The sequence below is a fragment of the Tamandua tetradactyla genome, chromosome 11 (genome assembly GCF_023851605.1).
Source record: "Tamandua tetradactyla isolate mTamTet1 chromosome 11, mTamTet1.pri, whole genome shotgun sequence".
Lineage (NCBI taxonomy): Eukaryota > Metazoa > Chordata > Mammalia > Pilosa > Myrmecophagidae > Tamandua > Tamandua tetradactyla.
The window spans coordinates 15,294,876-15,320,311 of record NC_135337.1 but is presented as its reverse complement, the minus strand read 5'-3'; the positions used below and the strand labels follow the sequence as shown (position 1 = coordinate 15,320,311).

Below are 25,436 nucleotides of genomic sequence, written 5' to 3'. Positions count from 1 at the left end.
AAATTTTTAAAAAAACAGCACCAAAGTTAGAAGAGCAAACATTTATACTTCTCTTTCCCGCATATCTGCACAGAGAAAAGCTTTTAAAATGTCACTGTGCACCAGGGAAAGCTCTCCTACACCTGAAATTAAAATTCTTGGCATCCAAAAAGTATTCCTACAGGTAATCTGATTCATGTTTACTTTACTCACTTCCTTTCCCCATTTCTTATTTTATCTTTCCCAGTTTATCCTGTCTTGTTCCAGTTTCAAGCTACAGCATGTTGAACTCTGCAATGTACAGAAAGGGGGATTTCTTTTATTGCAGATTTTTTCCATGCAGTTATTCTTCAACTTCAAACACCATGTTCAAGGTGCTACACTTCAAGATTGCTTTTTTCTCTTCTGTGCTGAGTTATATAATTGTTATTTTCATCTTAATTATCGCCAAATGAGTGGGAGGGCAATTTGAGATTTGACTCTCTTGGCTTTGAAATAAGGTAACCAGAAAAGAAACTAACTCATGTGCCAGTTCCTATAGACATTCATCTAACTTTTCACAGAAAGAGAGAAATACCCAGCAGGGGATGCTGGCAATGACCACCAGTTTGATGGCAGCTTTCTCGAACACACTGAAACTCTCACTTCACATCCAGGTCCCCTTTAAAGAAATACATCGTGAACGATGAGTTCAAAGTGAAGGAGGCTCTAAGAAGTAATTTATTTGTTGACACCAGTTTTCATCCTTGGTTGCTTCATCTTTTCTTAAGGCATCCGTTCACCCCAGCATGCATTAATTAAAAAAAAAAATTACTAAACACTTGCTTTGTGCTTGGAGACGAAATAATGTAATAAATGCGATAGGCTTGTCCTTGTCCTCACAAAGCTTAGAGTCTAACAGGGAAAGGGAATATTATACAGGCAATGAATATAAAGAATTATGAGTTTTGTGATAGAAAAATGTCCTGTGCTATGAATGATAATTGGACATAATCTCATCACAGGTTCAGGGGAGGGACCGACAACGGTGGAAACCCCATTATGTTAAGAGTACTTGCCAATATGGCTGTAGTTGACGTAACGTGACGTAGGAACATTTTTTTCCCTAAAAGAAAAGGGATTTTAAGAGCTCATTTATTAAAATAATACCAATTTATGGAATTTTTTAAAAACACTGAAATTTGATTTCCAAAACCTAATTAGGATTATCTTTCAAATGTTCATCCCTAGTACTGTTTATGATGCCCAAAAAAAAAAAAACTGGAAACGATCTAAATTAATAATAAGTGGGAATTGCCTAAATTAAATCTATTGTGCATCTAATTGAATAGCCAGCGGAAATTTTCAAATAATGTTATAGATGACTATTTAATGATATGGAGTCATGCTCAGTCATGTCGCTGAGGAAGATAAAGAGCAGGTTACAAAACAAAAGTGAGCATAAGGAGACTGTATTTCTATGAGGGGGAAAAGGATGTAGGTTTGCCACAGTGTTTAACAGTAGTTATATAAGGTTTCTTAAATCGTGAGAACTTTTGGCTTACTGCATTTTCTAAATGTTATAGAGTTAACATCTACCTCTTCTTTAACATTTTCTAAAGAAAGTTTAAAAATAAAATAAGCAAAAATCCTTCAGTGACCTCCTTGTTGCTTACAAAATAAAGTCCAAATTCTTTGTCATGGCCGTAAACATTGTCATAATCCAGCAGTCTCTTACTGCGCCATTCCGATCTCCAGCCACCAGGGTCACCTCTAGTCTATACTGCACCTTTATGGGACTTAAAGCATATGTGTTCTCTAGGAAGGCTTCTCTGTAAGCAGACAGCACATCTATGGAAAAAAAAAAAGCCCCCCTTTCCTCTGTACCGGATTTGCAATGCTCTGGGGAGTGTTGGCTGGAGCTCAGACCCACCATAATGCCTGCCACTCCCTTATCTGCACCTAAGGTACATGCCTTTCCCCTACCTGGGTCCACCGAGCACTTCCACAATGCAGAGCCCTGCTGACACATCCATGCTTATTCCAGCCCCTTGCAGGTGCCACCTCTGGAATGCCTTCCCAACCCTCCCAGGCAGAAACAGCCCATTTTCCACTGTGTGCCCACAGACTTTTTCATTTCTATTATAGCAACAATCACATTGAATCTAAATTGTATATTAATTTTGTTTTCTCCTCACTCTGACATAGACTTCACAAGGTTAGGGACCACAAATCATTCACCTGTCTATCCTTAGTTCATTATCTTGCACCCAACAGTCTCTCAAAAATGTATGCTCAATAAATTAAAGGTTTTGTGAATGGTCATCATCAAATAGAACTTTTTGACATCTGTGTATATATATTTATTGACTATAAAATGATAATATGGAGCCACTTGTGTATTTATGTGCTGTCAAATCCTATATTTCAAAGGACGTATGGCTTAGACTCTCAGGCCTTATAACGAGGCTCTACAACTATATGAACATGAATGGGATTTGATGATACTCAATTCCTCCAACTATATCTACCAAGAAAAAGATAGCACCCAAGATTGGTTGGGAGAAGCATTATTCTCCCCTAAATGAACAACTATTTAGATTTTCAAGTCATTATGTGCCTATAAGCAAAAAATTACATAGCTCTGTAAGCAAATGAAATCTTAATTCATAATGTGACTAATTGCTTACATAGTATAGATCTTATATTTAAGTCAGAACACTGTATTTAAAGTGCCTGTGCTATTTTTTTTTAATGAGTTGCTATGATTTCTTCAGCACTGAATTCACTTTGCAAAATGAGACTGTCAACAAATTTTTATTCCAGCATGGCATCAATATATACATATCCATCCCCCTTTCTCCAAGCAATTAAAATCCTATTTTAAAAAAATATGACAACTTGCAGTTTAAAAAAGGTTATAGTTAAGGCTGAAGCATTTGGGTGGCTCAAAAAGCATGCACCAAAGAATACATTCTCAATTTTTATTCTGCTTAATTTGGAGTTTTCCTTATAGGTTTCTATAGGGGAAAAAAGTATTTCCCGGAAGAAGAGACTGTAAGGTCACCAAGGCATAAGTTATCTCAGATATACACAGAACACGTCCAGAAGCCAAATGCTGCTATTCCTCAATGACCAATGTTTCTAGAGGTCCAATAGCTAACATTTCTACTTTATCAAAGGCACTGAGAACCGAATGGATTTTATTCGAGGCCACTGGTCTTAAAGCTTCTTATATCTTGAATCCAACCAGAATGACAGGTTATATAATGGGGTTTTAGCAAGAACATTACTAACCAAATGAAAGCTCTGCAATGTGCCATGCTTTACGGAAAGTGCTTAACAGAAGCACATTCTCTGTGTATCTAATGGGGAAGAAAGACATATCAGTCATATGAGTAATGGGCAAGGAAGGGAAGCAGAAAGTTTCTAACTCTTTCCAATTACTATTTAAAAAACCGGCAGTTAAGATCACTTTCAGAAGGGGGCAGATGTCAATCAGAGCCAGGAATTCCCCCCACACTGAGCAACACAGCAATGACAAATAGCCATGTTGGTCCTGTTTTCCTGATGCTTCCCTGGGGTTTTCAATGACCCCTGTTTATGATCCTAACCATATTTTAAATACACTGAAGAATTTGTGTTTTAGAGACTTCGGTGCTAACTTGATCGAAGTTCTTGTATAAACCAAGGAATGCATCTGTGAGCTGGATGCTGCTGCTCTTGCTCACATAGTTAGGGCTAATGGGAAACCTCTGGAGGATGGTAATTACCTAATGCAAAGAGCATTCAAGGACTTGAAAATACACTTTCCCTTTGTTTACACTGTTGAACAGGCTCATGTAAATTTGGGATATTAAAAAAAAAATTTTATAATGAAAAACAGTTGAGAAATGCACTTTCCTAACCAAGTATTTCTGAATAACAACAAAAGAAAGAATGAAAATAAATATGTATAATATTCCATTGGAGGGGCTCTGAAATTATGCCTGGGTCTTCTGTAACCTCCATAAGCTTAAATCTTCTCTAGATTTTTGAACACTGGGGAGATTTTGGATGAAAATATTCCTGGTGAAAAAGATATGACTGTATAAACACCTTTTTCACCAAACTTGTTAAAACTAGAAGAATGTAATAAACTTACATGCAACCTGATGAAAGATAATTGCCAGTAATGAGGTCAGAGCTTCAAAAAAATGTCAAATTGCAAAATGAACATTTTGCCAGTATTCTATCTCTTCTGAAAATTGATTGTCTTGTCTTTCAGTACCAGCAAATTCCTCTCTATAATACCAGCAAATGGTGTTTTAGAGATAGTCTACTGCAGCTTTTATGGATCCTAAATGAAACTCCTATTGTTCTATTTTGGCTCTGAGTAGATGTTAGAGACAAATAATTTTCACTTGAAGATTTTTGCAAAACTTATCAAAATGTAATTTTATAAACATATCTGTGTTCTATATTGCTGAGGGTATGGAAGCATATATTCATCGTTCTATTGTCTAAAAAAAAAAATTAGCAAAGCTAGTGAAGACTCACCAGTAGCCAAATGTAAAGCTTTCATTGTTTATACCCACTATTTTGAAAAGTAAGCAGTTAATAAATATAGGACTGCTGGCCTCAATAAGCCATTTTCTTAATTTCCAAAGTATAAAAAGCAGAATACATCAACTTTTCAAAGAGGTTAAAAATTTGCATGTCAGAAATTAATGTTCCCTTTGATAAAGTTGATAAAGCTGCATTTACAACTGAGTTCGACATTTATTTACTGAGCAGCTACTATTTTCTAGATACTAGGGATATAAGTGTGGGGGGAAAAAAAGCAAGGTTCCAACTATTAGGGAACTTATAAAAAATTGTATAAAGTAGACAGGTATACAGATCACTTCAAAACAACTTGAAAAACAAGATTTTGGCCGTAGTATCATGGGAGAGGAATCCATATAGTACACCAGATGTTGTGGATGATAAGGTGGGCTACTTGGAAGAGGCTATTGTCTCTGAACTGAGTTTAGATGGAGGAATGACGGATGGATGAAAAGGAGTTAATGAGAAATCTCTGTCACGGCGGGAATGAGTTAGGTATGAACCAGATCTCAGGGAGACATATACGTAATATCCTATAGACTGGCTCTGGGGATGAGCTAAAGAATTTTAAGTAGGAGAAGACATGTTCTCCTTTAGGTAAATTGTTCTCCTGACAGTATGGAGGTGCAATCAAGGAAATTAGGATTGGAGATAAGATGAGCACTTAAGAAACTATTCCAAAGGCCCACACATTGAATAATAATTTACTAAACACCAGTGGCATAGGTAGGGTCTGGTTTGGGGGATTAGGGAATGGGTCACACCAGGGCAACAATAAGGGGTGCATTGTCTAGGGAGAATTTAAAAACAATAATAATAGGGCGGGCCACGGTGGCTCATTGGCAGAGTTCTCGCGTGCCATGCCAGAGACCCGGGTTCGATTCCGGGTACCTGCCCATGTGAAAAAAAAAAAAAAAAAGAAACAATAATAAAACTAAGAATCAGTTTGATTTTTCTTATCATCATGGGCCAACAATTTCAGACAATATCAGTAAAAAATTATTCCTCCCCACCACTGAGGCACACCCTTCTTTGTTCACCACTGCTAATCATGTACTTTGTGCAATGGGTCCTGCACTAAAGCTATCTCAGGACTGTAAAGACAAAGAACAGGTGTTTGCCTTTGAAGGCACTGTCAGTCTAGTAAAGGATGTAAGACACATACCTCAATAACCATTAATCTCTCGTATAAATCCATCCTTCACCAAAACTAGTGCCCCTTGCAGATCATTGTTGGGACCCCATACGAAGCAGAGAGGGGGGTGATCCCTCCATGACAATGACTGATGTGTACCTACCATGCCTTCTCCCAACTGGAAAGTCACAATGCCAAAGATGCAGGTAAGGCGTGTCCCTTCCTTGGGTATGTCTGCGTTAACCTCTCTAACATGTAATCCCTCTTTTTAATAAATTTCTCTTTAATAAACTTTACTACTTATTCCTATGGCCTTTTTGTTTCTGAATTCTTTTAGTTTTGAGACTGCTGAACCTGGATCGGGGTTCAGCTAGTAGTATTACCAGTGGGGCACTGGTTAAAAAATAAAGCAGTCCACTTTCACCACCCCTGCTTGGTACCCAAACTAGTGATGGATAAATAAGACAATGAAGGACAGTGGAGAGTATCCATAAATGCAGCTGTACAAGGGAGGTGGGAGTAACTGTGAGAGGAGAAGACATTCCAGAGTCAATACAGGCAAGGGAAGGACTATATTTTGAAGAAAGCTCCTAAGGTTGCTCCACTCATCAGTAGCACCACATGCCCACAGACTACAGGCTTTTATTCCATATTTTCTCCATCCACCTTCCTCTACCTTCTACCACCTCATCTTACCCTCCCTCTACATTAAAGAAAATCTGAAGATACCAACCCAAGAACAGGTGCTGGAAACGCCTAATCCAACCCACCAATTTTCAAGAGTAAAATAAACCCAGAAAAGGGAAATGATTTGCCAAAGCCACACAACTGGCTAATGGTTGTCTAGAATAACTACCAAGCGCCTATTCTTGAGAGAAGAAAAGGCGACAGTTGGTCTTATCTCTCAAAAGCATGGGCCCTTAGAGAATAGCAAGTTGAAGCAAGGCAGTGCCTACCTTTCTGAAGGGAGATACATGGGTTTCTCGGGACTGCAGGGGCTTCCCCACAGGCTGCAAAGGTACCAGCAGGGCTGGGCCAAGGCCTCAGGACACGTACCAGTCACAACTGAGCTGCCCCACTGGGGGCCAGGAGCAGGTAGTGTTCAGTTATCAAGGAAGAGATAAGGGCTCAAGGTTGAATTAAATTGACTTAAAAAAAAAAAGATGGCCCCATTTTTTTGCACTCCTAAATTTATGGAGTGAAACTCCTACCAGCTACCCTCTGAAGTATAAGTCATTCTAGAGACAGCCAGTGAAATGCTCACTGCTCTCAGAAGCTCTGTCCACCTCTTATCTGGAAAGTCCTCCAGCAGATGCCCAGCATGTGTTCAGCAATCTTTAAATATTAATCTAGAGCCTTTTAGATATTCATAATCACCTATGTATGAGGTACATTTCTACTATTACAACATTTTAATAAAAAAATAATACTAGCCAACACATATAGCACCTCTATGTGGCAGCTCTGTTTTAAGAGCTTAACACATATTAAGTCATTTAAGCCTCATGACAACCTTATAAAGTAGGCCTTGTTATGACCTCATTTTAAACAAGAGGAAGTCAAGGTACAAAGGGGTTAAGTGACTCGTGCAAGGACCCAGAGCAGGGCAGGAGAGAGAATGGATTCAAACATAGCCACCTAACTCCAGGGTCTGTGTGGCATTCATTTTCACAAAACGGTTGCAAGCAAGACACAGGGACACTAGCAGCTAACACTGTCGCCTCTGCTCCAAAACTGAGTTCTGAATAACATAACAAACAAGACCAGCCTCAGGCGTCTGGAGCCCAGGTCCTGGAGTACAGGTCTCAGCTCACCTTCCCCATCTGCCCCATCCAGGACCCTGAGGATGGAGGCGAGAATAGGGGTGATGACAGTGAGCTTATCAAGTGCTCAGAAGAGTCAGATACTGTGAAAACACTCTGCAAATACCTTATCTCAGTTCATCCACAGGGCAGTTCTGAAAGGCGGGGAGCAACATTACCCCCACTTAACAGGGAACAAACTGAGGCAAAGAGAGTGTAGCTAACTTCGAAGGGTCTCCACTAAGTGGCAGGGCTGAACACTGAGCTTCCATTGCTCGGCCTCCCACACCCTCACCGTGCCTGAGGGCGTGTCCCACAAGACAACGATGCAGGAGACACCATCCAACAAGGTCTCCATGTTTTTCTGGGAAATTAGATGCACTTTTCCCAGAAAATAGTGGAAACAAATTTATTATAAGGAATATTGCTATAACTGAGCACTGAAGCCCTGACTGATGATGGTTTATGTTATAATCACACACATACAACCAAACAATAAATCACAAAAGAGAAAATTCATAATTGAACCCTATACATTACTTAAAATAAAATCATGACCCTGTTTTCTACACAGAGCCCTATATGGACATTAAGGAAAGAGACAGTATAAAGAAGAAACAGAAGCAGCATTTATTAAATTTGTTTTGGTCATTTCCTGATATTTTGCTATGATCTTATTATCTAATCGTATTAAAATACAAATAAAGACACAGTCATGAAAGATCTAGAGTGCTATATGGAATGAGCTTCCTTTCTCGTGTTGGCAGGAACCTGAGGGGCCCAAGGAGTGAGTACTCGCTCCCCCTGCTCAACCAAGACCCTTCTAGAAGCCCTTTCCCAGCCTGTCCAAGCACCTCCGGCAGTCCTCTCTCACCCAGGAATCAGGATTGCAAAAGCTCTGTCACTCACGCCACCAGGAAGCCCTGACTAGGGTCTCTCCCTGAGATTATGTGATCCTTCTTCGATCTGACCAGGATTATCCCCTTTGGCCCATCCCGGCTCACTTTTCTTCCCTCTCCCCACCCCCCAGCACCTGGCATGATTCACAGTGGAAGCCACGCTGACTAGCTATCACTTATTTAGTGAATATACCCCACTCAAGAAATACCTCCATTGATTAAAAATATTGAATACTTTTACTGGCTATGGAAACATATATACAATTTTTGTAAAGCTTTGGGTAAAAGCTCAGTTTTGGTGTGTATTACCCATGTGAAATTGGATGCATGCCTCTAACTCTGAGTAGCTTCCTCATCTGCAAAATGGGATAACACCTACTTCACAGGTTTCATTGTGAGAATTAAAAATAAAGCATGTAAAGCATCTAGCACATGAATATATATCATTCCATTATTCATCCCATGGCTACTTGATCAGCATGCTGATGGATATATATATATATATCACATATATTATAAGAATTTGTAGTTGCATCAGACAGTGAAATGTGTAGCATAAGAGATAAGCCAACTATCAATTTTTTCCTCATCACAACAGGAGGAAGAAGAACTTACACAAAGTATGGTCCCACGAACTATGCTCATACAGCCTAGAGAGGAGGAAAGTGACAATTCTAGCAAAATTTACTATCAAAGGAATGTAGGTGACTCAGTAGGAATTTATAAGACTTAATATTAACTTTATGTTCTTAAGTGAAGCCTGTCATTTGGTCTACCACACACTAAATTGAATTCTACTTTATTTTGGTTCTAGCTGGCAATGTCTTATTACAGAAGCATTCTGTAACAGTTCCCAAGCTACTTATCTCAACATGTTATTTAAATTCTCTTCAACTCTTTTGCAACAAGGGTGTGGAACTCAGGATTTCTGGAGAAAGTCAGTGCTGACTATGAAGAGAAAATGCCCAAGGGAGAAAGTCAAGAGCTGATAAGAAGGTCAAGAAGAAGGCAGGGAAAAAAAAGAAAGACAAGTTATGCCAGTGCTCTTCAAAAATGAAGACAAAAAAATTCTCAACTTCACTTTAATTCTATTTCATCGTACAAAAAAAAAACTCTTGCCATTCTACTCTACTCAACCTCCTCTTTCTCAACCACTTTGACTTAAGACATGAGCAAGGTCTTTCCATGTGTCCATAATGTTCCCTTCGTTATCCTTGAGTGTTTAAAGGAGAATAAAAAGAGCTATCCCATTTATTGTTGCTGGACACCAACCCTATCTCCTGTGATTTTCCAAAATCTCAAGGCTGCATCTTCAACCATGACCTTAGAATATTTTTCTCCTTTTAGCTTTTAAATGCCTCAAACAGCAGGGACGATCAAAATAAAGAAATGTACAAGAAAAGACAAGTCTTCTACTAGGAATAAGTGAGAAGTCAAGATGTTTCCGGAACCACTTGAAAATTTCACTATGGATCCATTCCTACCTCTGATACTTGGAAGCTGACAGGTCATAAACAAAGGCGGACAGGGTTATCTTTTCTTGCACATGAGCTTTTGTTTTGTTTTGTTTACTACTTATGATTGTTTGGATTCGGGTTTCTGTTTTCTCACAGGAGGTTTATATTAATCCTGTCTTCCCTTTTCAGACTGTCATCCCTCTCATCTGTTTGCCAAGTGCCATGTTATTCTTCATGAACTTTGCTTAATTATAATTTTTGAAAATTGGAAGACAAAAGGAAAAGATTTAAGGACATATTTACAAAGAAATAGCAATAAAACTTCCAGCAAATGGTAATATAAAAAGTGCCTAGAGGATGTAATAATAATTACATGGCTGACCCTAAAATTCAACCCAAACTATTAATCGCCACACAATTCTACAACTGAAAGGCAGTGATGCATGACAAAATAATGAAGACTTCATTAACTTGGTACTTATTTTATTACATTATATGCCATAACTCAGTTCAGTTTTTCATCTTGACTAAGGCATTATCTCATTTGAACCAATTGACAATTCTGCGATGTATATTGGAAGAGTATTTTCATCTCCATTTTACAGATGCGAAAACCAAGACTTATTCATTTGTCCAAAGATTGATACAGAAGCCTGGATTGAAAACCATGTTTTCAAATTCAAGCCCATCCTGCTTCCTAACAGTGAGGATAAGAATTTCAACCACTGCTAGTTATTGGCCAGTCATTTTGTGTCAAGCACTGTCTCTGAGCGCTTTACATTTATTCCAATCACAGCCAGAAAGTAAGCGAGCCAGACATCTGTAATTCAGGGGCCCAAACTCTTAACTAATGCCCTCAACTGCCGTATACTACGCACAGGGCATTCTCAGAACCTGCTAAATTTACATAATATCATCACAAATTAAATAACAGCCAAATTAAAACCTCTTCAAATGAAGGAAAAAAAATAGTTGTGTGTGTGTGTGTGTATTTGCCTTTCAGAAATGTTATTGAAAAAAATTGGCAAGAGACATGAAGTATGTTTGTTCTTGTGCTTCGATGATGATTAACGAACTCCATTTTGGAGAGGCAAGATCTGTACTTGGCATTAATATTATAAACTTTTCTTATCCCAGTAGCTTCTCGTTAGGTGGGAAAAGAAGTTACATAAGGCAGTGATTAATGAGATGCCAAAAATGTTGATTTGGTCCCAGAAAGGGATTTTTTTCTCGCTCTCAAATCTAAATGCTTCACCCAAATTAATTTTAAGTCACACTACAAATATGAGTAAAGTGCCGATTCAAGTTGAAAATACATCATATGCTCAACCTGAGTCCATATGCTTTTTTTCCACTTTCTTCCTGTTTTGCTAGAAAAAAACATCCTTGAACAGTTTGAGATTCCAAGAAGGTACTGCCATTTCATTTTCTTAAAACCATTAGCCAGATTCAGTTCTTGGATACAGCTTGAATTTTAATGGTAGATACACCATGTATTTAAATATGGGATCCCCAAGGCATGGCATTAAATTTTCTAAATGGCAAGTTTCTTCCTTTGGGAGTTAAAAGCTAAATTAGCAACATAATGGTAGGTAGTGATAGAGAAATACATGAATATTTTCATCCTTCATCTATCTAATCCTAGTGATATGCTCTAAACAAGTGAAAATAATTCTTAGTCCCAAGCATGAATGCTCTGTCCTGAATTGGTGGCATCCCATGATTTCTTTGGGCCATTTAAAATAGTAAGGTGGGGGCGGGCAACAGTGGCTCAGTGGCAGAGTTCTCGTCTGCCATGCCGGATACCTGGGTTCAATTCCTGGTGTCTGCCCATGTAATTAAAAAAAAAATGGTAAGATGCTACAGAGCAAAACTGTTGATTTTCAAGCATCCAGAGACATGTCCCCTGGTTGAATCCTCAGAAGCAATATGTCAGGTAGGAAACCAACATTATGCCATCTCCTTAAAACTGGCTTCCCAAGCAAGCCTATTGATTCAATAACTAATATTTTAATGACAATATATATAAAAGTTCCCAAATTATGACTAGTGCATATCTTGATATAACTTATGTGAACAGTTTAATTGAACACCATAAGTACATGGAACTTTCAGTAGGGCATGAGTTTTTGTAGGTTTGTCCAGAGTGATGCCTCGATAAATCCCAGAGTGATTTGAACAGTGAATAAAAAAGTATTTGCAAAGTCCCCTTGGGGGGATGGTGAGTAAAGGGGAAGATTCAACTTCCCCAGGTGGAGAGTTCCTGATATTCTCACAAGCACTGGGGACAACCAAAGCAATAGGCCAAACCCTCAATCTTGGGGTTTGTTCATATGAAACTTATCCCCACAAAGGATAGAGGCTAAGCCTACTTAAAATTAGGCCTAAGAGTCACCCTCAGAGAACCTCTTTTGTTGTTCAGACGTGGCCGCTCTCTCTCAGCCAACACAACAAGCAAACTTGCTGCCCTCCCCGTCTCTATGTGGGACATGACTCCCAGGGGTATAAACATTCCTGGCAACATGGGACAGAAATTCTAGAATGAGCTGGGACTCTGCATCAAGGAAATGAGAAAACCTTCTAGACCAAAAGGGAGAAGAGAGAAAGGAGACAAAATAAAGTGTCAATGGCTGAGAGATTTCAAACAGAGTTAAGAAGTTTTCCTGGAGGTTATTCTTACGTATTATATAGATATCACCTTTTCAGTTAAGGTATATTGGAAAGGCTGGAGGGAAGTGCCTGAAAATATAGAACTGTGTTCCAGTAGCCATGTTTCTTGAAGATGATTGTAAAATGATATAGCTTTCACAATGTGACTGTGTGATTGTGAAAACCTTGTGTCTGATGCTCCTTTTATCTATGGTATGGACAGATGAGTAAAGCATATGGATTAAAAATAAATAAATAATGGGGGAACAAATGTTAAATTTGGTAAATTGAAATGCTAGTGATCAATGAAAGGATGGTATAGAAGAAAAATAGGGGAAACAAAAGCTAAAATATATTGGGTAGATGGAAATACTAGCAATCAATGAGAGGAAGGCGGAAGGGGCATGGTATGTACGAGATTTTTTTCTTTTTTCTTTTTATTTCTTTTTCTGAATTGATGCAAATGTTCTAAGAAATGATCCTGGTGATGAATATACAGCTATGTGATGATATTGTGAGTTATTGATTATATACCAAGAATGCAATGATCAAAAAAAAAAGAAAAAATTTCCCAAATTAGAGCTCTAAAGTGTAGAAGGTCCACATGGTTTTTGAATGAAGACCTCCGCAGATTATTTTAAATAATGTAGAAATTGAAGTTTCTTACTTTGATGAAATATTACCAAAACCAAGGATATTTTAAAAATAGATCTACTTTCAGTCCCAGGAGTAACTGAGTAAATTGAAAAAAGAAGAGATTTGTAAAATTAAGGACTATATATATTCGATGCAGAAAAAGAAAGAAATGGAGGGAAAGAGGGTCTCTGAACACAAATGAATAGTCACAAAATATTTTCCCTCCTATTTTCAAAAGGCTTTCGGGAAGGTGATCTCAGTCTGTCATATTTACAAGCAAAGCTCCTGATTATTCCAATATTATATATATGTAATTGGTAAAATGTTATCTCCTCAATAGCTATACAGCATCATTAGATGAGATTTTTTTTTTTCACACGGGCAGGCACTGGGAATCGAACCCAGATTTCCAGCATGGCAGGTGGAAATTGTGCCACTGAGCCACCATTGCACTGCCCCAGATGAGATTTTATGCCTATATTTTGCACAAGATAACTTACAGTCTGAGCAAACCATGTGTATAATAAAGAACAAAATAAAGAGTAAACAAGTAAGAAGTGTTAAACAACATTTAAATTTAAGTTTTGTAAAATGCTGTAACAGATTTTTTAAAAATATTTTTATGCATATTTTAGAACTTTCCACAGAATTTTAATCTATCACTAACCTAAAAATAAATTATCTTTTAAATTAAAATAAGCATAAAAATGGTAAAACAGAGCATAAAATAAAATATCAGTGTTTCCTCACAGGCAAAATTTAAAACTTTATATAGAAACAATTGAAAAAAAGTCAGAAAAATATTTCAATAAATATGATAAGGTTAAAATCATGAATATATAGATATATTTAAAAATCATTTATAAAAGCACTAAAACCTTAACAGAACAGCAATAAAAAAGAGAAGTGTTAAAAATAATCAATTTCACTAGAAATCAAGTAAATCCATATTTTAGTATAAGTTACTATGATACGGCTAGTAAGATACTATTCTTTTCAAGTGACTTAAAAAGATAATACATTATTAGCAAGACATATTCTCAAATACCAAATAACTGTGTAGATGTAATATTTCTAAAAAGCAATGTGGCAGCATATTTATCTAGAATCTTAGGAGTGTATATGCCTTAACCCAGAAATTCTACTTCTATGACTGTGTTCTTAAATAATAATCAGCTATATGGGCAGATATGCTCACTCAAAGTGGTACTTAATAATAATGAAAATTAGAAACAATAAATTATGCTGAAACCACTTCATATTTTTTGAAGAGTACTTAGTGATTCAAGATACTCTTTACATATGGCTAGGATGACCTTTTAAGCAAGTTATAATTGAACACGTCACTCCTCCGGTTAAAACCTTCCAAAGGCTCACTCAACCTTTACTGCTTATTAGAATAAGATCCAATTTCTTGACAAGGATTGAGAAAGATCTCACCTTGGTTGCCCCTCAGATCTCATGCTATGGGACTGTCCCTCTAACCTTAGCCATTCTGTGCCCTCTCCAACACCAAGCCCTTGTTGGCACTATTCCTCTACGTGCCACCCTCTTGTCTCCATTCATAACCTGAGGGTTCTCTACTCCTCTACTGGGGCTCCATTTAGAGATCGTTTCCTGATGCTCACGTATCTGAGGCATGCACCCCTCTCATGCACACCCCACACTCATATTTCCCTGATCACAAATCCCCCACCATCACCTGTGCTCCCTGACGCCGTACGTTCTGTGACAGAAAACACAGCGTGTTCATCCATGTAAGCATCACACCAAATCTGCATGCCTGTCGAATGGCTGAACGGGCAAATGAATAAATAAATATGCTCATGAAACAGAGTCACATGATAAAAGCAGAATACCAAACTGAAACTGCAGGCACTTTATAAACATGCAGCTATGCACAAAGAAAAATGTACTAGAAAAAAGGTGGACAACAAAATAAAAGTGAAAATGATGGTTACCCGAGTGAGGGGATCATAGCAATTTGATGGGAACTTTAAAAACTTTTTAAAGTGTAGGACTCTAATTTAGTAAAGAAGGTTAAGTATTGTTTAAAAAAAAGAAAGTATGTGGTCTCACCTTCAAATTCAGAAAAAAAAAACATTGCAACAATGCATATAAAAGTACAAAATAGCACAAAAGACATGAAAAATACTTTGACAACAAATATCTATTGTACATCTGTCACAGCTACACTTATCCAAAAGTCAACAATCCAAAATAATCTGAAGGCTGTTTTGCAGAACTGAATAATATTCAAAAATTACACATTAATTTAGACAGCTGATTTCTTAAAAGCATTTATAAAGTTCAACTGCATTCAAGTTTAATATTTAGACTGCCAGAAATGATTTTTTTCATTTCAAAACTGTTAGGCAGAGTGAGTTCTGCTGGGTGTCATCCACACAGCATGTTTCAGTGCCACAGTTGTTTCAGACTCTAACGAGCAGCCTTATCTTCTGCTTGGGATTCTTCTGGTGCTAGGTTTTAATCGTCCAAATTAACTGAAATACTACAGGTTAGTATTTTCAAAATTAACAATGCATAAAATAAAATCACCCATAAATCTACTTGGTAACAGCAGCCACTAATGGACTCTGAAAAACAGGCTAAGTCCTACTGCTAATTTTCAGTGTACGATACAACTAAAGCTCAGAAAATAAGCTTCCCTTTGTCCAAAGCTTGGCATAAACAGGTTCCATAAAAGATCCCTAGAAAAGTGAGGTCTTTGTAGCTAAACACACTCTAATTGAGCCCTGGCATGTTCTGGGTGCTGTGTGACCCTGGGCAAAGCATTTAACCTCTCAGAGCTTTGGTTTCCTCTGTTGATAAATGGTGATGTCTCTGCTTAGAGTTTGAAACCCTTACAGACTCTAAGATGAACCCCAGTGATCTCTGCTTCCATTACTCAATACTTACTTAAGTCTCCTCTCCTGAACGTGGACAGGACCTGTGATTTGCTTCTAGCCAACAGAAAATGGCAAAGGTAATGGGATGTTTCTTCCATGGCTGCATCATATAAGCTTAAGTTTCACGTTGTTGGCAGACTGTCTCCTCAGCTTGCACACTCTAATGACACAAGTGATCATGTTGGATGTTGGGATGTCCTCACAGCAAGGAACTGAGGACAGCTGCTGGCCAATAGCCAGCCAAGAACTGAGATGCTCAGTTGGACACCCCAAAGGAACCAAGTCTTGTCAACAACCATGTAAGTGAGCTTGGAGGCAGATTCCCAGGAGATCCTTCAGAGGTATCCAGCCCTAGTCCACATCTAGAGTGAGGTTTTGGGAGAAACCCTGAAGCACAGGCTCCAGCTAAGCCATGTCCAGAATTCTGACCCACAGAAACTGGGAAATAACAAATGTGTGTTCCTGTAAGTTGGTCAATTTAACGTAATTTGTTACATAGCAATAGAAAAGTAATGAGTATTGGTGATAACTACACAACCACCAGCATTTATAGAGCACTCACTATGCGCTAAACCTTGGTGATAAATGCTTTATCATTTCATCTTCACAGTGACACTAAGGGTTGGCTGCTACTATTATTCCCCTAGTAGAGACAATAATATAGATCTGCATGCCCAGTATTACACAACCAGTAAGTGGAAAGGCAGGACATAAGCCCAGATCTGTAGTGTCCTCGACCTAAACCACTGAAGAGAGTTGCCTCTAAGGATTAGTGAAAGTGCCTAACACAGAGAGAACCAGGAAGGATCTTACCTTCCCTTTCTTTTTCCTTTACTCCTTTTGCTTGGGAGGCAATTTCAGGCCCAACATGCCTCAAGAGCTGCATTCTCTGGCCCTTCCCACGGAGAGGTGCTTTCTTCCCACCTGCCCTACAAGCAGGCCTACTGTTAGGTCCTGTTTCCTCAGCTCTCCAACCAGATGAGCCAGTCTATGACAATACATGGGTAGGTAAGAGTGGCACAAAGGATCATCTCCTTCTAGAAACAGTGCCTACATCCAAAGGAGAATACCAACTTGATATTTGAGGTACAATAACAGGGTTACAAGAAAATATGATGAGGCAAGGAAACTGTTATCTTCTCAGTATTCCTGCAAGCCAAAGCTACGAATAAGGATGAGCCTTTCTTAGGAACCTCCTGCCACCATTTCAAGTCCATTTCTCCAGATTTACCTTTTATACCAGAAAACAATCAAACAGAAGGGACTACAAATGGGAAAGGGGCAGACAGGAGAGGTAGATAATCTAGCCACAGCACGATGAAGGAGAAAAAGGTCTAAAATTTGTAGAAGAGGGCAGATGTGCATTATAGTCTGCTTAGACCAAGCTTCTCTTCTCCTCTCCCCTATTCTTTTGCAAATGTAACTCTTCCTTCTTACTGAAGACCAATTCCACATGGAAAGCTGGTTCAGTCCTTTCCCCATCATGGATAGGCAGAGAAACCATCTGGCAAGACACAGGCTATAGTGACTACTTCAGAGATGAGTATATAGAGAAGGCCAGCCCAATCAAAGCCCTCTCTGGGATTTTTGTTAGATTTATTGGGGGGAAAGGTATTGCATTTCTCTAGCTGTAGGGACAATGTACTGGGAGTTGCTGATGGTCAACCTTGTCTCCATGTGAGACAAATCTGCCTGAGAATGAAGTCAACAGAAAAAATATAAACAGCAGAATTGAAATACAGGAAGAAACAGCACCCCAATCACATTATTTGGACTTATGGGTCCAACTCTGCCTGATGCTAATTACTCCAGGCTCCTAGGTACCTAAGTAAGGAAATCTTCCACTCTCCCTGCCCTACCCCCCTTAAAATAGTTTGAAATGAGTTTATGGCAACTGAAAATATACTGGTTGATACAGAATTGAAATTACCCACTCTTGGCAATCGACTGATAGCTTTATTTAAACATCTATAGTTTTATATAAATGTAAATTCATTTTCACTGATGTGCCAGTTAAATATTCTGTCTCCTTGTCTCATTCTTTCTTCAGTCTACAATGAAGTCTCCCTCATCTAACTCCATAGTCAGCTACCCCATTCATAACCTATTCCATACACTTTGGTGGTAAATTATGTACCATACAGTATTATTATCTGACATATCTTATCTATTCAACAAAATTCCAAGTTCCTCAAGGACAAGGTGTGCTGGCCTGAATCTATTACATACCCCAAAAAAGCCAAGTTATTATTTCTGACCCAGTCCTGTGGGGGAAGCCATTTCTTTTACTCCTGATTCAATATTGTAGGTTGGAAAGTTTTGATTAGATTATCTTTACAGAGATGTGGCATGCCCAGTTATGGGGATAACCTTCTGATTAAAAGGAGACATGACTCTACCCATTCCGGGTGGGTCTTGATGAGTTTACCAGAGTCTTTAAAAGAGGAAACATTTTGGAGAGAAATGACAGAAGCCTCCGAGCCAAAAAGGAACTTCATAGCAGAGCTGACACAGATGCGGACATGTGGAGAACAGAAACACAGATGTTTGGAGAGGCTTGGAGCCCAGCAGACATTGCCATGAGATGTTTAGCAAGTCAGAACCTGGAAAGAGCCAAGGGAAGCCAATATACAAAGGTCAACTCCAGAGAAGCAAAGTGAGGAACCCCCACAGGAACAGAGGCTGGAAGCAACGAAGCAAGGAGCAAGAGGCAAACAGATGCCAGCCATGTGACTTCCCAGCTGACAGAGGTATGTTCCTGACCCATGACCTTTCTTGAATTAAAGTATCTTTCCATGGATGCCTTAGTTTGGACATTTTTATAGGCTTAGAACTGTAAACTTGTAAGCTATTAAATTCCTTTAATAAAAGGTGTTCCAATTCTGGTATGTAGCATTCCAGCAGTTTACAAACTAATACAGATTTGAAACATCCACATATTGCTAGTATCTATGCAGAACAAAAAATGAGTTAGTCTCAAAAGAAAAATTATTTATGAAAACAATTACAAAACCCAATAAGAGTTTCATTTCATTCATATCAAAAATTTAAAAATCAACTGGATTTGAATGAACTAAAAGACAAGTGCTGAGGTATTTAGACAGAAATTCCACAAACTTCACTCAATGTTCTAATTAATTTCATTTCCATTCTCAATATTTTCATATACAACTGTTATATAGTAATATGATTACAAACTATTAGGACAATAAGGATTACTTTATTAAAGTTCCCTTTCCTGGTATCAATTGGATATAATTTGTATCAAATATTATTTGAAGCCAATATGTTTTGGTTCCTTTTAGTTACTTAATTTCACAACAAAGCTCTGAAACAAGGTTACTTATCTCTTTAGGGTTTTGGGCCCAGAAGGAATTTTTGAAGTTTCTTTGTCAACCTAGCATTACATGACACTTTCCTTTTCTTCTGAAATGGAACCAGCAAGCTAGCAAAGGAAACCCAGGCCATACCTGGTCTTCTTAGCTTAAATAAGGAGCTATCAACAAAAAATGGTACAAATGTTACACTAGATTCAAGACTTCCCTCTCCTCTTCTTTTCTAAATATTTAACAGATACATAGTTTATTTCCTAAAGCTAAAATTGCTACAATATCAGAAATTATGAATTGTAAGTGCATAAAATTAACCAGAAGTTGGTTCTGTGCATAATAACCCAAGTGTTTGGCTGTTTAAATAACCACATTGCTGAAGCTGCATCTCCCACTTCAAAGCACACCCTGGGTATGTCTTCAAATACTTTGCCCAAGTCCCTATTCTAAACTGCAGAATATAACAGACCGGCTTGGTGAGGCATGTACAATCCTGCTGGACAATGCAATGGTGATCCTTTGTGAACTCTGAATGAGCCTTTAAAGAGAGAAACAAATCCTCTCCAAACGAAAAAAAAGAAAGATGTGAGCAAGGGACTCTGCAGCACATTTCAGCAATCTGCTATCATGGAAAAGGAATTAGAAAGGTAGTCCTGAAAATAACTACAAAGGGATCAACTGCCTTAGTGCAAAACTAGTCTTATTGTCTAGCAGTTTAATAGAGGGTTGAAAACAATCAGCTATTTTAAAACCAGAGCATGCTCCCCAGCATTCATTCACAGCTTGGATTTCTCATTTCTCTGCACTGAATCTTAATCACTGAGATCCATTGTCCCAGTTTTCTCAAGTTCGTTCTTCCAATGTGAGCTAAATTTTCACACATTTACAATTAGGTTTCCAACATTTAGATTAGGATTTATACTTTATGAGAAATTAGTTTTGGAGGTGACAGAAAAGACACAAGTAGGTTGAGTGATTCATACAGAAATATTACAATGTATGGAAACTATTATTTATTACAGACAAAAGCTCGTTTATAAAACCTTCAAGAATAAACATTTGTCTCCCTCAACAACGAAAAAAGAAAGCAAATATATATTTTAGATCAGTGGTTTTAAAAAGCCCAGGTTGCTATTTTTCTGATCAATGTTTTCTATTTGGAAACTAAAATATAAAACTTATCTGTCGAGTGAATTGACATGATGTTTAAAAGCAAATCTGAAAGAAACCAACAATTCTGTTTAGATTGGAATGGATTTAGCAAGTATTTGAAATTAAAGCACTAAGGAGAATTTTTGAATTGTAATTCAATATCACGAACCAGCATAACAAAATTTTTATTTATATAAATGAAAATATATATGTACACACATACACAACTCTGCTTAAGAGCAGTTTATCCCAATACTGCTTCTTTTTTCCAACTCCTTTTGCAACTTTTGCACACTACATAATTAGATCTTTTTTATATGTTTATCAGCCTATTCACTAATTGTTTTTGTCTTACCACACTATATAAATATATATAAAACAGCATATAATATTTAAATGTTTTATATGTGCATATATACATTTATGCAATCAAAATTTTGTGCCTATATCTATTCCTTCTCTAGGTAGAATATAAATTCTTTGTGGAAAGGGGCCATGTTTTATACTTAATGACACTGCCGGTGCTTAATGTCATATAAGACACAAAGTTGGTAATGAAAGAAAGGTTTCTTGAATTCCTTTCTTCATACAAGAACAAATAGGAATGGCATTATATATTAATCCTATCTACTTGAAAGAGAAAGTGACCATCTTTGAAGATGCCTCTGCTAAGGAAGTCTGACAACATCCCCTCAGTGAATAACATACATGTATTTCTTTGTAATCAAGAGTTAAATATGAGCACATGAGAAATTAGAGCTCTCAGAAAAGACTCTTTTATCATTTGAACCAATATCTATTCTTTATTGTCCAAGGTTATCACAAATCACATGCGTGACCTAGATCAAAACCTAAACCCTCCCCAGCGAGTCCACCTAATTTTTAGGCAGCACCACACATAACAATGGCCTGAATATTTTAAAAGCTGGTGACTTGGAATTTGAATGCAGGATGCTACATGTTCCACAAATACAAGACAATTTTGGATATTCTAAAAACATGGACTGACTTGGTTAAAAGAACACACGTCCTGATATGCAGATTTGCCACATGCAAGCAAAAATAAATCTCGTTATCTCCTATTCTTATATAGAAGGAAATTTTTAAAGCCTCAGCATTAAAATTTAATTGGTAACTTTGACCTTGAGTGCCACTTTAGGTGAAAAATATTACACCAGTACTCAAATTTTCTTGAGATTTATGATCTCATGTTCTTGAAAAAGGCCTAGTACCTCCGTGTTCCTGAAATAATTGATCTGTCTCTTTCAAGTGTTATTTTCCTGATGCCAACATCTGTCTCAGGAAGAAACAAGCTGATGAAAATATCCCGCTCTATTTAAGAAACCCAAAAGAGCTCCCAGAATTTGCATCTAACACTTTACTATATTTATAAAAGTAGTTAAGATTATAAATGGATAAATTTCATAGCATGCAACAGAAGAGAAGAAATAAACTAAACTGCAAAGCTGTTCACAAATATTATCTCTAAAGATTAACCATTAATAAAGAATGAATGTTTTAAATATGTCAGTAAGTCACAATGCAAACAAACAGAACTCTTCTTTCTTGGGTTTCAATAGAACTCCACAAAATACATTTTCAACCTTGGAATATTTACCTTCTTTGTCTCTTTATCACAATCACAAACACAGCTAACTTCACCAAAAAATTCTCTACCGCCATGTTGATTGTCTTTCTTGATAAAGACAAGCAAAAGATCACAAAAGCTAAGAGGTCAGCAGAGTTCTCTGGAAATGACTGATTACTTCTGTGTTACTTCTTGCTTCATAGGAAATTCAACATCAAATTTGGGACTTGTTTTACAAAGAAATAACTAAAATATCACACACATGACAAAATGTCCAATGTGGTATAATATGGTCTAATACAAAGTAATCATTATAATGCTTGCTGCCACTTTGCATTTACTACATACTAGAAACAGTTCTAATTACTTTACGTGTACAAACTCACTTATTCCCTACAACGACTATGTAAGGTAGGTACTGTTAGTCTCCTTTTATAAATGAGGACACTACAGATGAAGCAACTTGCTGGAGGTAAAATAGCAAGTAAAGAGCTAAGTCCAGCCTGGAACCCAGGCAATATGACGTCAAGCCATGCTTCCCAGCACAGCATTGTACCACGTTCCATCAGCAAAGAGGGCCAACTTGTGATGGTCTGGGTTCATGTGTCAGCATGGCCAGGTAAGGGTGCTCAGTTGTCTGGTCAAGCAAGCACTGGCCTGCTACTGTGAGGACATTTTATGGACTTAAATCATTAATAAGTTAATTGCATTCATGGCTGATTACATCTATGATCAACCAAGGAAAGCGTAGTCAGGAATGAGAGACATCTCATCCAATCAGTTAAAGGCTTTAAAAGGAGAAGTGATAACTTAAGCAGTCAGAACTGAGAATTTTCATCCCCACTTCAGCCACCCAGCTTCTCCTGGGGAATTCACTGAAAAACGCACTGGAGCTCCCAGCTTGCAACCTGCCCTACAGAATTTGGACTCATGCATCTCCACAGTTACATGAGACAATTTTATAAAATCTCATAATATTTACAGATATCTCCTGTAGGCTCTCTTTCCCTAGAGAACCATGACTAATACACAACTTATACAGAAAAAAAAGAGTGTAGCCATTCATTAATTCATTTAACAAATATTCATTAAGTACCTACTACCCATAGAACTGTGCATTAACATCCTTTCCAAAACAAAAGGTCTATGGAGAAGATATAAACTTAGCCTTTCTATGTGGCTCTGAAATTTGGACCTGATGAAGTGGATTCCCAAACCATTTAAATCAGTTTCTCTGCAAGTCACCCTAACTGAGGCCTTGGAAGCAAGTCAGTGTATGAGTACTTGGAGAGGTCAAGGAAATTAGCCAGAAGAGAAAACTCTGAAGAACCTTCCATGATAAAAGCAAAAACTGCAAATAGTGTACCTTGGGGGCAGTTTACCCAGGCTGAGGCAGCTTCTCTTTTACTAAACCCTTGTTTAAGCACCTCGGGTGAAACATCTCCCACACAACTGCGGAAATCTGCCAACCAGCCATGGGGGGATCAGCTCAGAACAAGGCAGTTATGAAGAAAGGGTTAACTTTGACCAGAGAAGCTTTGCCATCTGCCAGCAGAAAGAGGCAGAGATTCAAATAATAACCAACACTAAACACATCATACAAGCCTAACACCAAAAAACAGCTACAATGGGACACAGTGTTACCACCTTAGCATCTGCAATAGAAACTAACCTCGGTTCTTTTTTTTTTAAACTGCAGAAAAATGAGCAATATATTCTACCTAATGGAAACCAATCACATATGTATATCCTTACAAGCAAACAAACAGCATTTCTTTTGTATCTGTAAGTTTATTTTTCATGAAGGCCTAAAATCTTTAAACACACAGAATACCAGAAAAGGTATACCTAGACAAAGTCATCAAGTTTAGGATAAAGGAGGGTAAGTTATTTTATTATTGGTCATATTTATGATTGCCATATTTATGACCTGTGAATTTCCTCTAAATAATCAAAGGGCTGTTTAAAAATTTAACCATAAAGTAAAATTTTAGTAGTCAAGATATGTTTCTATTAACACCCTATATATGTAAAAATACATTACCCTGGAGAAAAATGGCGCAAAAACTGTCCAGAGAATAAAGAAAAAACATTTAAAAACTAAGGCATACTAAGGGCAGATAGTTTTCTGAAATAGAAATACTATGGCTCACACAACATAAGAAAAAAAATTGTGTTCACAGTCATACATGCCTATAGACAGACAGGGCAGAGGGAATCGCTTCTAAAATTACCGCAGAGCCTTCTGCAAAGTGTACTGTCTTGAGAAAGTCAAAACTATTATGAAATAACCCAGACCCCAATTTTCTAATAGCCTCAATTTTCTTCTGTAGTTAAAAGATTTAAACTGATCTCAAGACACAAGTGAGGCAATTTCTAGCCAGGGGCAGCAAAGCTCCTCTAAATCTTCTCCAACAGCTCATAAACTGGCACGACTACCATGGGTGTGGTTTCAGTTGAAAGCTGTAATGCTTTGAAATAAACTTTACAACTCGGTGAACACCAGTTATGATGAGAAAGCAAAACAAAACACAAAATCCAGATTTCTTTCCAGCAAGGCTACTCTATATTTTACTTTCCACTTAATTCATAAGCAGGTTTATATATTCGGATTCCTTTAGCCATGAGTACATTTTACCCACAATAACATGTTCATGTACATAACAAATCTTTGGTAATTAAATTGTGGAAGGCATTGCTTAATGGGTGAAAAAATAATTATACAAAAAATAATGACAGGGAAAACCTCACTGAATGTTAAATAGAACTGAATGTTTTCTTCAGACAAATAATTGGTCTCCAGAGAGGACATGTGTTCATAAAGTTCTTAAATGCATGCTTCTACCATAAAATATACACAGCGTGGTGCAATGGTGGCTCAGTGGCAGAATTCCTGCCTGCCATGCCAGAGACCCAGGTTTGATTCCCGGTGCCTGCCCATGCAAAAAAAAAATACATATATGATGAAAAAGAGTATTTTCTCAAACTGTTTCAGCCCCTTAGAAAATGCTAGTTTTTTTATATGCCAGATGGCTGGTCAATTTTCTTCTGAGATTTGAGAAGGGGCAGGAGAGGCGTGTTGGATGTGTTAGCATTAGCCAGACACCCTGAGACTGTGCAGTAAGCAAATAACCAGCTCAATAGCTGATTATGGAAAGAGTTTAATATGGGCGATTATTCATCGCATGACCCTGTCTTGGAAGCACAGTCGGGTGAATGATTTACACGTGAAGACGTCGGCTCCTCGTCACACATCACATACCAAACTGTGAGGGACAAAGGCCAACAATATGCTTGACTTCCAATTCCCATGTACTTTATAATCCCTCAACGAG

The 25,436-nt window shown here is 37.7% G+C and overlaps 1 protein-coding gene across 5 annotated transcripts in view; it reads right to left on the bottom strand.

The window, feature by feature from the left end:
* VAV3 (vav guanine nucleotide exchange factor 3) overlaps positions 1-25,436 on the bottom strand; it is a 380,746-nt gene that overhangs the window by 90,563 nt on the left and 264,747 nt on the right. The window lies entirely within an intron of this gene.